At 41.1% G+C, this 12,552-nt stretch overlaps 1 pseudogene; it reads left to right on the top strand.

Annotated features, from left to right (window-relative positions):
• The first annotated feature begins 4,960 nt into the window (after nucleotides 1-4,960).
• Nucleotides 4,961-11,852, top strand: LOC120045908 (annotated as a pseudogene).
• The last annotated feature ends 700 nt before the right edge of the window (nucleotides 11,853-12,552 follow it).

The raw sequence follows: 12,552 nt of genomic DNA, 5'->3' as shown, positions 1-12,552 counted from the left end.
GGGTTTACAAAATCAGCGAGAAAAAAAACTTTATTCCTTAGTTCATTTTCTCGAAATCTGAAGGCACAACGTAGATTCGAGCCAATGTCTTAAGTACTGAACATGTTATTACTCGAACCTCTTGAAAGTGACAAACTGACACGTTTTAATTGACGTCAAAAACAACTATATCGAAGGAGTAACTTTGATTTGACGGCCGGAACATGCGCAGTTTGGCTTGAGACTATTATTTGTTTTAGTTATTTTTTATTAACAACAAATCAATACAGAAAGTACATAAGGGAACACAAGTATATATAGATTATATATAATGGACAATCGAGCTAGGGGGTACAATATCACATTACAATTACACAAGGACCTTAAGGGACATACATACACTTACAATTCTAACAGCTTTTCTGTTAGTAGAGTATTTAACTGTCTTAAAATACAGTTAAATTTATTTTTGTAGGGTAAGAAAATGTGTTTTTTTGTTAGTAAATTTACATTTGTGTATATGAGATTTGGCCAAAAGAATAATGAAATTAATTACATAAAAATGTTTCAGCTTATTTTTATCGTATGTAAAGAATCCAAGCAGTACATCTCTCCACAATAGTGTAAAATCTTCATAAATGTGTTCAATTATAAATCTACTGATGTCTTGCCACAGTTTTCTTACATGTATACAATGCCAAAAAAGATGCAACACTGTTTCTGGGTGGTCATTACAAAAGTAGCATTTGAGTTGATGTTTTCCTTAAACTTCTTCATATAGTGGTTGGCAGGATAATATTTATGAATAATTTTAAAGGAAACTTCCTTAATTTTGTTAACAAGTAGGTATGTGTGTGGCAACATCCAAACTTTTTTCCAACAGATATTATCAATAAATCCATTCCATTAAGGCATGACATAAGGTATAGATACAACATCCTGCTGAAACAAGGTCTGTATCGGTCTGTTTTTGAATGGACCAGAAGAGAAACAAATCTTTCCTACTGATGAGTCAACAGGGTCAATAGAAGGTAGGCTCTGAGGGGCAGGTCTTGACACGTTCCTGAATAACAGAGCAACACCTGAGGGAATGGCGTCTAAAACAATTGCAAAATCTTTAGGTGTTACAGGGACCTTGTAAAGTGATAAGAATTCCTTATAACTGCGTAAAAGACCCTCTGCATTTACCAGTTGGTTCACCAATAGGATATTATTTATATTCTAAAAACAAAGAAGTATTTTTATACAATATATCCCGATTATTCCATATATAATATCTGTGTGGAGAAAAATTGTGTTTATAAATTAAGGACCATGACAAGAAAACCTGCTGATGAAAAGCAGTTGGCTTGAGACTTATCATTAGACCCAATGATGTATTTCTACGCATGAACTTAGCTAGCCAACTTCGCCATGACATCGCCTACAAGTGTGATCAGGGATTTATTTTGGAGAAGCAGTTTCTGCCTATCTTTATACTGTACTGTCTTTGATTCAAGGCAAATAACATTTACATGACAAACATTGCACGGGAAGTTAATGTCATTTTTTTTCTCCCCACATTTTGTAAAATTTGCCATTCACAACGTAAGTCGCCTATTTGTTTAAAAAACAGTTGTTTGAAACAAACTGTGGTCAGTACAGATCCATCAGTTGTCAATTCAACCATAGTAAGTGTCTCAATTATTGATTTTAAAAATGTAGGTGGAAGTTGCAATGTGTTGTAAAAAAAGGTATGGACCTTATCATAGAAAGTGAGAGACACACTTTAAAATAACTCATAGATATTACCCGTTCAACGAAATTATTTGTTAATACACTATATATACCGCCATAGGATATCACCTTTCCAACAAGTCAATTTGTCAAATTTCTGTCCTGCTAGAGCTGCCCCAGTCAACTGTAAGTGCTGTTATTGTGAAGTGGAAATATCTAGGAGCAACAACGGCTTAGCCGCAAAGTGGAAAGCCACACGAGCTCACAGAATGGGACCACCGAGTGCTGTCCCCGGTTGCAACACTCACTACCGAGTTCCAAACTGCCTCTAGAAGCAACATCAGCACAATAACTGTTAGTCCGTAGTTTCATGAAATGGGTTTCCATGGCACACAAGCCTAAGATCACCATGTACAATGCCAAGCATAAGCTGGAGTGGTGTAAAGCTCACTGCCATTGGACTCTGGATCAGTGGAAGCACATTTTTTGGAGTGGTGAACGTTTCACCACCTGGCAGTTCGTAGGGAAATCTGGGTTTGGTGGATGCCAGGAGAACGCTACCTGCGTAAATTCATATTGCCAACTGTATGGGGTGCATACAGAAATGGTTTGTCGAGATCGGTGTGGAAGAACTTGAGTGGCCTGCACAGAGCCCTCACCTCAACCCCATCGAACACCTTTGGGATGAATTGGAATGCTGACTGCGAGCCAGGCCTAATCACCCAACATCAGTGCCCGACCTCACCAATGTTCTTGTGGCTGAATGGAAGCAAGTCCCCGCAGCAATGATCCAACATCTAGTGGAACGCCTTCCCAGAAGGGTGGATGCTGGTATAACAGCAAAAGGGGGAACAACTCCATATTAATGCCCATGATTTTGGAATGAGATGTTATACGAACAGGTGTCCGCATACTTTTGGTCATGTAGTGTATATTCGAAATGTTCATGAGAAATGTACATTTTGTTGATCTGTTTATGTGACTATGTTCTGGGTGGATCTTCGGCTAGACTTGCGTTAAAAAAGATTTGTTAGGGACATCGATCTGCAAGCTTGATGTTCTTTTTATTTTTGATAGTCCAAGATTCTCCACTAAGGAAAAGTATGTGAGTGATTTGATCATTATTCTTGCTTAATTTTACATCCATAAAATTATTTTAAAAAATAATCCTATTCAGGTAGATTTAAATAATTACTTTGCCACATACTATGCGCTATAAGAATAAGAAGGTAATGAAATCAGTACTCTTAACCTTTTTACATTTATTTGAATGTAAAAACCCTGTATGCGTTTCTGTTTTTGTTTGTTTGATGTTTACATTATCTATTCATCAGTTATGTCACCCTACAGACTTGAAGCTGACCAAATAGCTCAGAACATAATTTCTGTTATCTCAGTGGCCACTAAGCTACTTGACTGACTGGTGGAGGGAATCTGTGTAAAACTATCATGCCATTTTGACACTCAACTCATTATCACATTCTTTTTTTGCCCTTATAAACCAGGTTTCATTACAGGCCTGATGGAAACGGGTGAATGACATCCACACATTAATACATACCATATGTAATACCATATAATACTAAATGGATTGTGTCATATTTAGGAGCAGAATAATATGAAATGCTCTGAGACCAGATTGCAGCCCAACAGCCAGCTATTTCATTTGTAGCCAAATAAACTGCATGGTTTCCATAATCGCAGTGGGAGGACCACACACCATATCATAGTGTGAGTACAAGTTTTACTTTAATATGATGGTTACTAAATCGATATTTGTGCACTGCCATTTCTCACATAATTAATTTAATCGACACAAAAAGATCCACCTTGGAAAGTTGACCCCAAGGTGGATCTTTTTGTGTCGATTAAATTGACAAATATTCTGGCTCTTAGCCATAATCTCATCATGTAGACTAGCCTACACGCACTATCTGTTAGCTGTTGGGTAGAGCGCATGTGCCAAGACCATTTGGAATTCACTATTTAACCCAACAGTTTTTGTGACAAAACTATTGGTAGAGTTGAAAAATGTGATAGAAACACATTATTTCATGTACCAAATAAATATCTAAAGTGATAAAGTACATTTTGTGTGCACTACGTCATCACACACTGTTTTTTCTATCTGCAACAAGTAGGTTTGGTGGAAACACCACTGGTGAAAAAATGGGCATATTTTATTTATGCAGAATTTAGAATATTCGCATGGAAATTTGTCCCCAATTTGATGGAAACCTAGCTATAGAAACACAATATGAGCCATTTGAGGAGCAAACTTCCATCCAGTGCCAATATCCTTGAATAGACATTTAGTAGGTCGTCATACAGCTATAATATTGAGATAGATGAACAACTGTTTGAGATTAAATCTGTTATAGGCAAGTGCACTGGACTGGTGAAGTGTACTGGTGAATACAAGAGCCTAGTCTGTGCTTAATTCATGTGATAAACCTCAGCAAGAAAATAACCCGTCCTTCTGTGCTTGCTCAATAATTTGCTTTCAACTGAGTTTTTTTCTTGTTTGTTATGTCTGACTGTTGAAATACAACATGATTATGAATAATAGAGAAAATAGATTGGATATTCCAAATTAAAGAACAAGGGACAAGATGTATAGGACAATGTTTGATAGAATTGTTTTCAATAATTAATTGTTCTAGTATTTGATCATGTTTCCCAACAATAAGTTAAAGTAACTAGCTGTGAGTCAATTCAGTTCTGCCCTACACATCTATCAACAGATTCTTTTTTTTACTTGCCAAGTGAAACCTCTCCCTGTAATCTTTGTCTCATATTTTATGACATAACACCAACCATCAACCTTGCAGAGCAGTCATCCATCTCCTGGGGGGCATCCACCCACTCATCCTAGTAGGGGGGGGGGGGGGGGGGGGATTCCCTCATTTGCTTCTCTCTCTCACACACACACACACACACACAATTGTCCTATCCCGGTGTGATTATTCAGCAATTAAGCACTTTCTTAAATAATCTGAGCCTGTGTTTATAAACGGTGGCAGAAAAGGGCAACTCATCTCAGTCCTCAATGGTCACACAGTCCACTGATTTATTCACTTTTAGTACAATAATAAACACATTATCTAGGTAATCAAAAGGGGGAAAACTAATAAAAGCACATTGCATGCATCTTCTGTTTTTCCTATCCAAAATCATATGGGCAGCTGGTGGAGGATATGAAGAGAATGAGGGTATATCATGAACACATGAACACATACCCCAATTATAATGTAGCTCATCCAAGATGGAGGAATCTAAAACTGTGTTGTTTGGTTATGAATCCTGCATAGATGGTTGCTGGGTCTCTGAGATGAGCCTCTCCTGGAGTTTCATCGTCATGAGAGCAGCTGTCCCCCAGGCCACGCCCCAGGCATGGGGTTTGAGTGACCCAAACACCTCCGGTTCCTCCGAATCAAAGAGACCTTTTCTTTTACAATCTGCTGGGTCTAACAAATCCACTTCATTATCATAACAATTTTAACTGCGAGGGTGGAAGCAAAGTGAAGTGGGAACAATCCTATTGTTTCTTTTTCCATCAGTCAGAAGAGTAAGAATCTAGTCGGTAACTTTGGTTGATCAGACGTTAGGGGACTGCCACAGCAGAAGCATCTCTCTCTCCATCTATCTGAGGCCCTGCTATCACTGTCTCGGGGGCTATTACAGGTAAGCAATTGAGGGGCTGTTTCAGCTGTTTTTTGTTTTTTTTGTCTCCTGTTTTCTTGAACATGCAGAAATCTTAGGGAGACATAGATGAAATGTAGTCCTGGACTAAAATGCTATGGAGATTCTCAATCTGTGTCCAGGAAACTGGACCATAGTAACAGTATCGTTGTTTTAGGCTTGTATTTTTTTTTTTAGAATAGATAACTTTTAAAATACACATGTAATCAACACCTTTACAATATATACTCTATATGTAAACTGTTAGGTATGAAATTAAGGTAGTATCATCAGGATCTATTACAAATACAACTTACTCTTGACGAAGCACATTATGTCACTGTACACATACTACTTATCACAAGTGCCACTATGTATTGGTAGGCTGCATGGTAATAGACTATCATTTGGATGTTGTAGTTTATTGATGCTCAAAATACTTGACAAACAATCAGGCCTCAATTTCACAATAGAGGGTTCTGAAAGTAAATGTCAGTGATGTACAATAACAATACTGTACTATAAAATATTCAAGTCATGGGTGATTCAAACACATCAAGACATACATTCCTCCCATTTGCAATACATGCATTTATGAATGGATATTCTCTGGTCTGTTTTTAATATATAAGAAAGCTTGCAAACCTCAAACATATCTTCAAATCAAATTTGTCACGCATGTAATACCTATTTTACAAAAACACAACACAATAACAAAGCAAAGCCTCCTATATCAGCCTAGTGTTATAAAACAAAGATTCATAATAACAAAAACCACACATGACATTTGATTAATCGTCATGCAGGGGTCTCCAGACCCCTAGGTGACACAGGCATAGGCAACACAAAACGCCCCCCTCTAAATCCCACTCACTGTGGCGGGGCGTGGGCGTGGGGTGCAGGGAGGGCACCATTCCCCACGGAGGCACGCTGTGCAGCCTAACGGCCGGACACTGGACCTGGAAAAACTCCCATCTGCCTGAGGGAAGAGGCATTCACCCAATACACTAACATTTTTGTAACTGTGGGCGTTAAAAAGGGAACTTTTGGATTCATTTCCCCCACTGCAAGGGGAAAGGGGAGTTAGGTAGGGAAGACAGTTCCTAAACTATTCACTAGTCATTGGGATGTCTTATTTAAGTAGGTCTATCATTTTTAGGTGGACAAGTGTTCAAGTGTTATAGGCAATATGAAAAAGTCTATGGACAATTGTTTTTGTGTTTCCTACATAGTCATATGTGGTATAACAAATTACATACACTAGCCTATTGTGGCATATGTTGAAGGTTTCACAAATAGGAATACACCTAGAGAGTATGATGTCATTAGGAACATGTCAGACACATTTTGTATAAGAAAGACTAAAGATCATCACCATTATAAGGAGACGGTGTCCCCTGTGACAGAATAGCAAATCAAATCAAATTTTATTGGTCACATTCACATTTAGCAGATGCTATTGCGGGTGTAGCGAAATTCTTGTGTTCCTAGCTCCAACAGTGCAGTAGTTTCTAACAATTCAAAACAATACACACAAATCTAAAAGTAAAAGAATGGAATTAAGAAATAAATATTAGATCGAGCAATGTCGGAGTGGCATTGACTAAAATACCGTAGAATAGAATACAGTATATACATATGAGATGAGTAAAGCAGTATGTAAACATTATTTAAACATTAAAGTGGCCAGTGATTCCAAGTCTATGTATATAGGGCAGCAGCCTCTAAGGTGCAGGGTTGCGTAACCAGGTGGAAACCGGCTAGTGATGGCTATCTGATTGTCTTGAGATAGAATCTGTTTTTCAGTCTCTCGGTCCCAGCTTGATGCACCTGTACTGACCTTGCCTTCTGGATGATATCGGGGTGAACAGGCCGTGGCTCGGGTGGTTGATGTCCTTGATGGTATTTTTGGCCTTCCTGTGACATCTGGTACTGTAGGTGTCCTGGAGGGCAGGTATTTTGCCCCCGGTAATGCGTTGGGTAGACCTCACCACCCTCTGGAGAGCTCTGCGGTTGTGGGCGGTGCAGTTGCAGTAACAGGTGGTGATACAGCCTGACAGGATGCTCTCAATTGTGCATCTGTAAAAGTTTGAGGGTTTTAGGGGCCAAGGCAAATTTCTTCAGCCTCCTGAGGTTGAAAAGACGCTGTTGCGCCTTCTTCACCACACTGTCTGTGTAGGTGGACCATTTCAGATTGTCAGTGATGTGTACTGAGGAACTTGAAGCTTTCCACCTTCTCCACTTCAGTCCCGTCAATGTCGATAGGGGCATGGTCCTTTGTTTTGTTGACATTGAGTGAGAGGATATTTTCCTGGCACCACTCTCCCAGGGTCCTCAACTCCTCCTTGTAGGCTGTCTCGTCATTGTTGGTAATCAGGCCTACTACTGTTGTGTCGTCTGCAAACTAGATGATTGAGTTGGAGGCGTGCGTGGCCACGTAGTCATGGGTGAACAGGGAGTACAGGAGGGGGCTGAGCACGCACTCTTGTGGGGCCCCTGTGTTGAGGATCAGCGAAGTGGAGGTGTTGTTTCCTACCTTCACCACCTGGGGGCAGCCCGTCAGGAAGTCCAGGACCCAGTTGCACAGGGTGGGGTTGAGACCCAGGGCCCCGAGTTTAATGATGAGCTTGGAGGGTACTATGTTGTTGAATGCTGAGCTATAGTGAATGAACAGCATTCTTACATAGGTATTCCTCTTGTCCAGATGGGATAGGGCAGTGTGCAGTGTGATGGAGATTGCATCGTCTGTGGATCTATTTGGGGCAATTAAGCAAATTGAAGTGGGTCTAGGATGTCAGGTAAAGTAGTGGTGATATGATCCTTAACTAGACTCTCAAAGCACTTCATGATGACAGAAGTGAGTGCTATGGGGCGATAGTCATTTAGTTCAGTTACCTTTGCTTTCTTGGGTACAGGAACGGTGGACATCTTGAAGCAAGAGGGGACAGCAGACTGGGATAGGGAGAGATTGAATATGTCTGTAAACACTCCAGCCAGCTGGTCTGCACATGCTCTGAGGACGTGGCTATGGATGTCGTCTGGGCCAGCAGCCTTGCGAGGGTTAACACGTTTCAATGTCTTACTCACGCCGGCCACGAACGAGAGCCCACAGTCCTAGGTAGCGGGCTGCGTCGGTGGCACTGTGTTATCCTCAAAGCGGGCGAAGAAGGTGTTTAGCTTGTCAGGGAGCAAGACATCGGTGTCTGCGACATGGTTGGTTTTCCCTTTGTAGTCTGTGATTGTCTATAGACCCTGCCACATATGTCTTGTGTCTGAGCCGTTGAGTTGCGACTCCACTTTCTCTGTACTGATGTTTTTCCTGTTTGATTGCCTTACGGAGGGAATAACTACACTGTTTGTATTCGGCCATATTCCCAGTCACCTTGCCATGGTTAAAATCGGTGGTTCGTGCTTTCAGTTTTGCGAGGATGCTGCCATTTATCCACGGTTTCTGGTTTGGGTAGGTTTTGATAGTCACAGTGGATACAACATCTCCTATACACTTCCTGATGAACTCAGTCACCGTATCCGTGTATTCGTCAATGTTATTCTCAGAGGCTACCCGGAACATATCCCAGTCCGCGTGATCAAAACAATCTTGAAGTATGGATTCTGATTGGTCAGACCAGCGTTGAATAGACTTTAGCACGGGTCCTTCCTGTTTAGGTTTCTGCCTATAGGAAGGAGAAGAAAAATGGAGTCATGATCAGATTTGCCGAAGGGAGGGCGGGGGAGGGCCTTGTAGGCATTTCGAAAAGTTGAGTAGCCGTGGTCCAATGTTTTTCCAGCACAAGTACTACAGTCAATATGTTGGTAGATCTTTGGTAGCGTTTTCCTCAAATTTTCTTTGTTAAAATCCCCAGTTACAATAAATGCGGCCTCAGGTTTATCTCTACTTGTGTAAGGAGAAGTCTCATTATCTGTGTGTCATAATGGACGTGCAGGCATTGAGACAGTGTTTAAAGGGCCTCCCTTGCTTTATTACTAACTGCCACAGCCCTTGGATCAACAACCTTGTCACATGCACAGTATGCCTACAGGCATCAGCCATATGTCATTTACACTGAATGAGGGCAGCTTGATGAGAAGAGAGGAAGGGGTCCCAAGATGATCCCTTCAATAGTGTGGGATGTAGAGTAGGTGCAGCTATGTCATTCATACTTTCAGTCCATACAGGTTGGCAACCCTTAACTCAAGAACGATTAATAGTCTATCTAATGACCATCCTGTTCACTGGGTACAAATGTTCTAACTTTATGGGGTGATATGAAGCATATGCCTTATAAAGCATTCTAAAGCATATACCTTCATACATTTTTTGTTTATCCTACACTGATTTTTCCGCCAAAAATGTTTTAGGTAGCTATAGAACTTTGACCAATTCAAGTTTCAATTGTTGCACATGAAATCGCTCTTCTCATATGCCTCTGTGTGTGCTTCTTCCTTCCCACGACTCGATATTTCATGTATGCAATTTACCGGATGTATTTGATATCAATAGAAAGTGGGTGTCATCTATTACACCAGTTGAATCCATTTTTGGTGAAGTGTTACCAGAGTTCCTGTAAGCTTTTGTCAGCATGCCGATTATTATATAGACAATAAAATGGGAAATAAACTTTACATGGTAATGTTTACTCAACTGAACCAGGATAACAAACACCATGCAAAAAGAAAAGTAATTTGTCATGTATTTTTTAAATTAATTGACAAGTGTTCTTTGATGTCGTAATCAAGCTTGAGGCCTAATCCTAGCCCGGCTTTTCCCCCGTTTTAATCACCAAGTCCTTGTATGGCCAGTGACGTTAAGGGACATTAAGAGACTCCCTTCAAATTCACACTACAATATTGAATCCCCATAATACAACGATATTATATTTGTCATGCGTAGGCGACACTATAGGCTATGGCAGAGAATACATCACTGGATTTGAAGGTTATATATTGAGTGCGTAAAGGCACGTAAAGGCTTGAAGCGCATACTCTTGGTCAAATAAATTACAGCTAAAACTATGGATAAAGGTTGGGTACCAATCTGTGTTTTTTTTACACGACATTCACGAGGGAATCTACTCAAAGGAAGAGGATATATCCGTATCACTGCCAGAAACGGAACTGGGTTAAAAGTTGAGTCATTGTAGAAACAGCACAGCCAATTAGATAAAGCTTATTTAGAAAATATTAATTTCTATTTCGCTGCTATAGCCAATAGAAGGGAAGCCAGGTGTTCTCATCAACCTTACTGAAATGTCAGTATTCAAATGCATTATTAGTCATTTGAGATGATCGTAAATTGAGGAGAATAATCCAAATTATTGGTCAATATTAATTCAATAGATTCATTGTCTGCTATAGTAAGCCAATGTATTCTTTAGAAAGCACTATGTGACATGAAACCTAATTCGTACCCATTACAAAACCACAAATTGGTGCTCAACCGCACGCAAAACCCATGCATAAAATGAAAAACCTGTGCGTAAAAGTCATAATAAACGTTTTTTTGGCCACATATCTAACAGTACTTTTTCTTTGCTCCGCAGGTGATCGTTCGAGTGAAGAAAGGGACAATTTCGAGTTGTCTTTCCAGAGCAACTTTACGCAGCCCCCGCGCACTCAGCTTGTTCCATACAAGGACACCGGAATCCCAGGGGCTTCATTAAGTAGTTAGTGATTTAACGACAGCAGCTTCCTCCCCGGTGTCTGCCTCGCCTGAACCACAGAACCTTTACGCATGAACCGTGAGCTGCACCATGGCGCAGAGTCAACACGATATAAACCACATGTATGCTCCATCATCTTACTCTTGTAGCAGGGAGATGTACCAGGACCAATCAACCTACCTGTCAACCTCGACCTGCCCCATGTCCTACCCACAGCCGTCCCACTCCTACACGTCACCAAAGTCGACAGTGGACAGTGCGCTCTTAACCATCATGCCTGACTACAGCGGGTTCTACCAGCCAAATTGCCAACGAGACATCCAGGCTTTTCCTGACAGGAAAGGGTTACCATATTCACTGGACTCGCTGAGGCTTCCACCACCTCTGACACCTCTGAACACAATAAGGAATTTTACACTTGTGGGACCTGCGACAGAGGGCCCTTGTCAACCAAATCCCTACAACACTCCAAATGTACCCCTGAGGCCAATACCGAGGCCGAGAAAGTATCCAAACCGCTCGAGCAAAACGCCTGTCCATGAGCGACCATACCCTTGCCCGGCAGAGAGCTGCGACAGGAGGTTCTCTCGTTCGGACGAGCTGAGCAGACACATCAGAATCCACACAGGGCACAAACCCTTCCCATGTCGGGTCTGCATGCGCAGTTTCAGTCGCAGCGACCACCTCACTACGCACGTCCGCACACACACTGGAGAAAAACCATTTTCTTGTGACCACTGTGGAAGAAAGTTCGCCAGGAGTGATGAAAGAAGGAGACACACGAAAATCCACTTAAGACAGAAAGAGAAAAAGTAATCATAATCACCCTGGCAGAATTGGTTTGAACATTCAGCCACAATGTTTCCATGCAGTCCAAAAATAATTGTATAACATCCAAATCACATTCACACTGAATTTAGCAGACATAGTTAACTAGGGCGACTACTGAATGTGGATATAAGGTGCTGAATGAATAACATCATAAATGGACAGGGCTATCACATGTATATTATTGAAGTTAGGCATAGAGCCAGTTAGTCATAACTGTAAATGTGCACAAACACTAGTGCTCTAGATATAAAGTGTTTCAATAGAGCAGGTTAGGAAACAGTCACAGACATGCTGAATAGCAGGCAAGGAGTAAAATTCAACGCCAATACTAAAGGGTATCAGCCGGCAAGTAGCTTCTCTTTTGCCAGTGTTTAAAGAACAACTGAAAAAAAGATGATACCACAATAGATGAGACTGTGATGGGTGTAACAGTATAACTTTAGTACGTCCCCTCGCCCCGACCTCGGGCGCGAACCAGGGACCCTCTGCACACAACAACTGACACCCACGAAGCGTCGTTACCCATCGCTCCACAAAAGCCGCGGCCCCTGCAGAGCAAGGGGCAACACTACTTCTAGGTTTCAGAGCAAGTGACGTAACTGATTGAAATGCTAGTAGCGCGTACCCGCTAACTAGCTAGCCATTTCACATCCGTTACATGGGCATCCCTGCATTTTAGCTGGAA

The sequence above is a fragment of the Salvelinus namaycush genome, chromosome 4, assembly GCF_016432855.1.
Source record: "Salvelinus namaycush isolate Seneca chromosome 4, SaNama_1.0, whole genome shotgun sequence".
Lineage (NCBI taxonomy): Eukaryota > Metazoa > Chordata > Actinopteri > Salmoniformes > Salmonidae > Salvelinus > Salvelinus namaycush.
The sequence above is the reverse complement of the archived record's forward strand: the minus strand, read 5'-3'. Positions and strand labels throughout refer to the sequence as shown.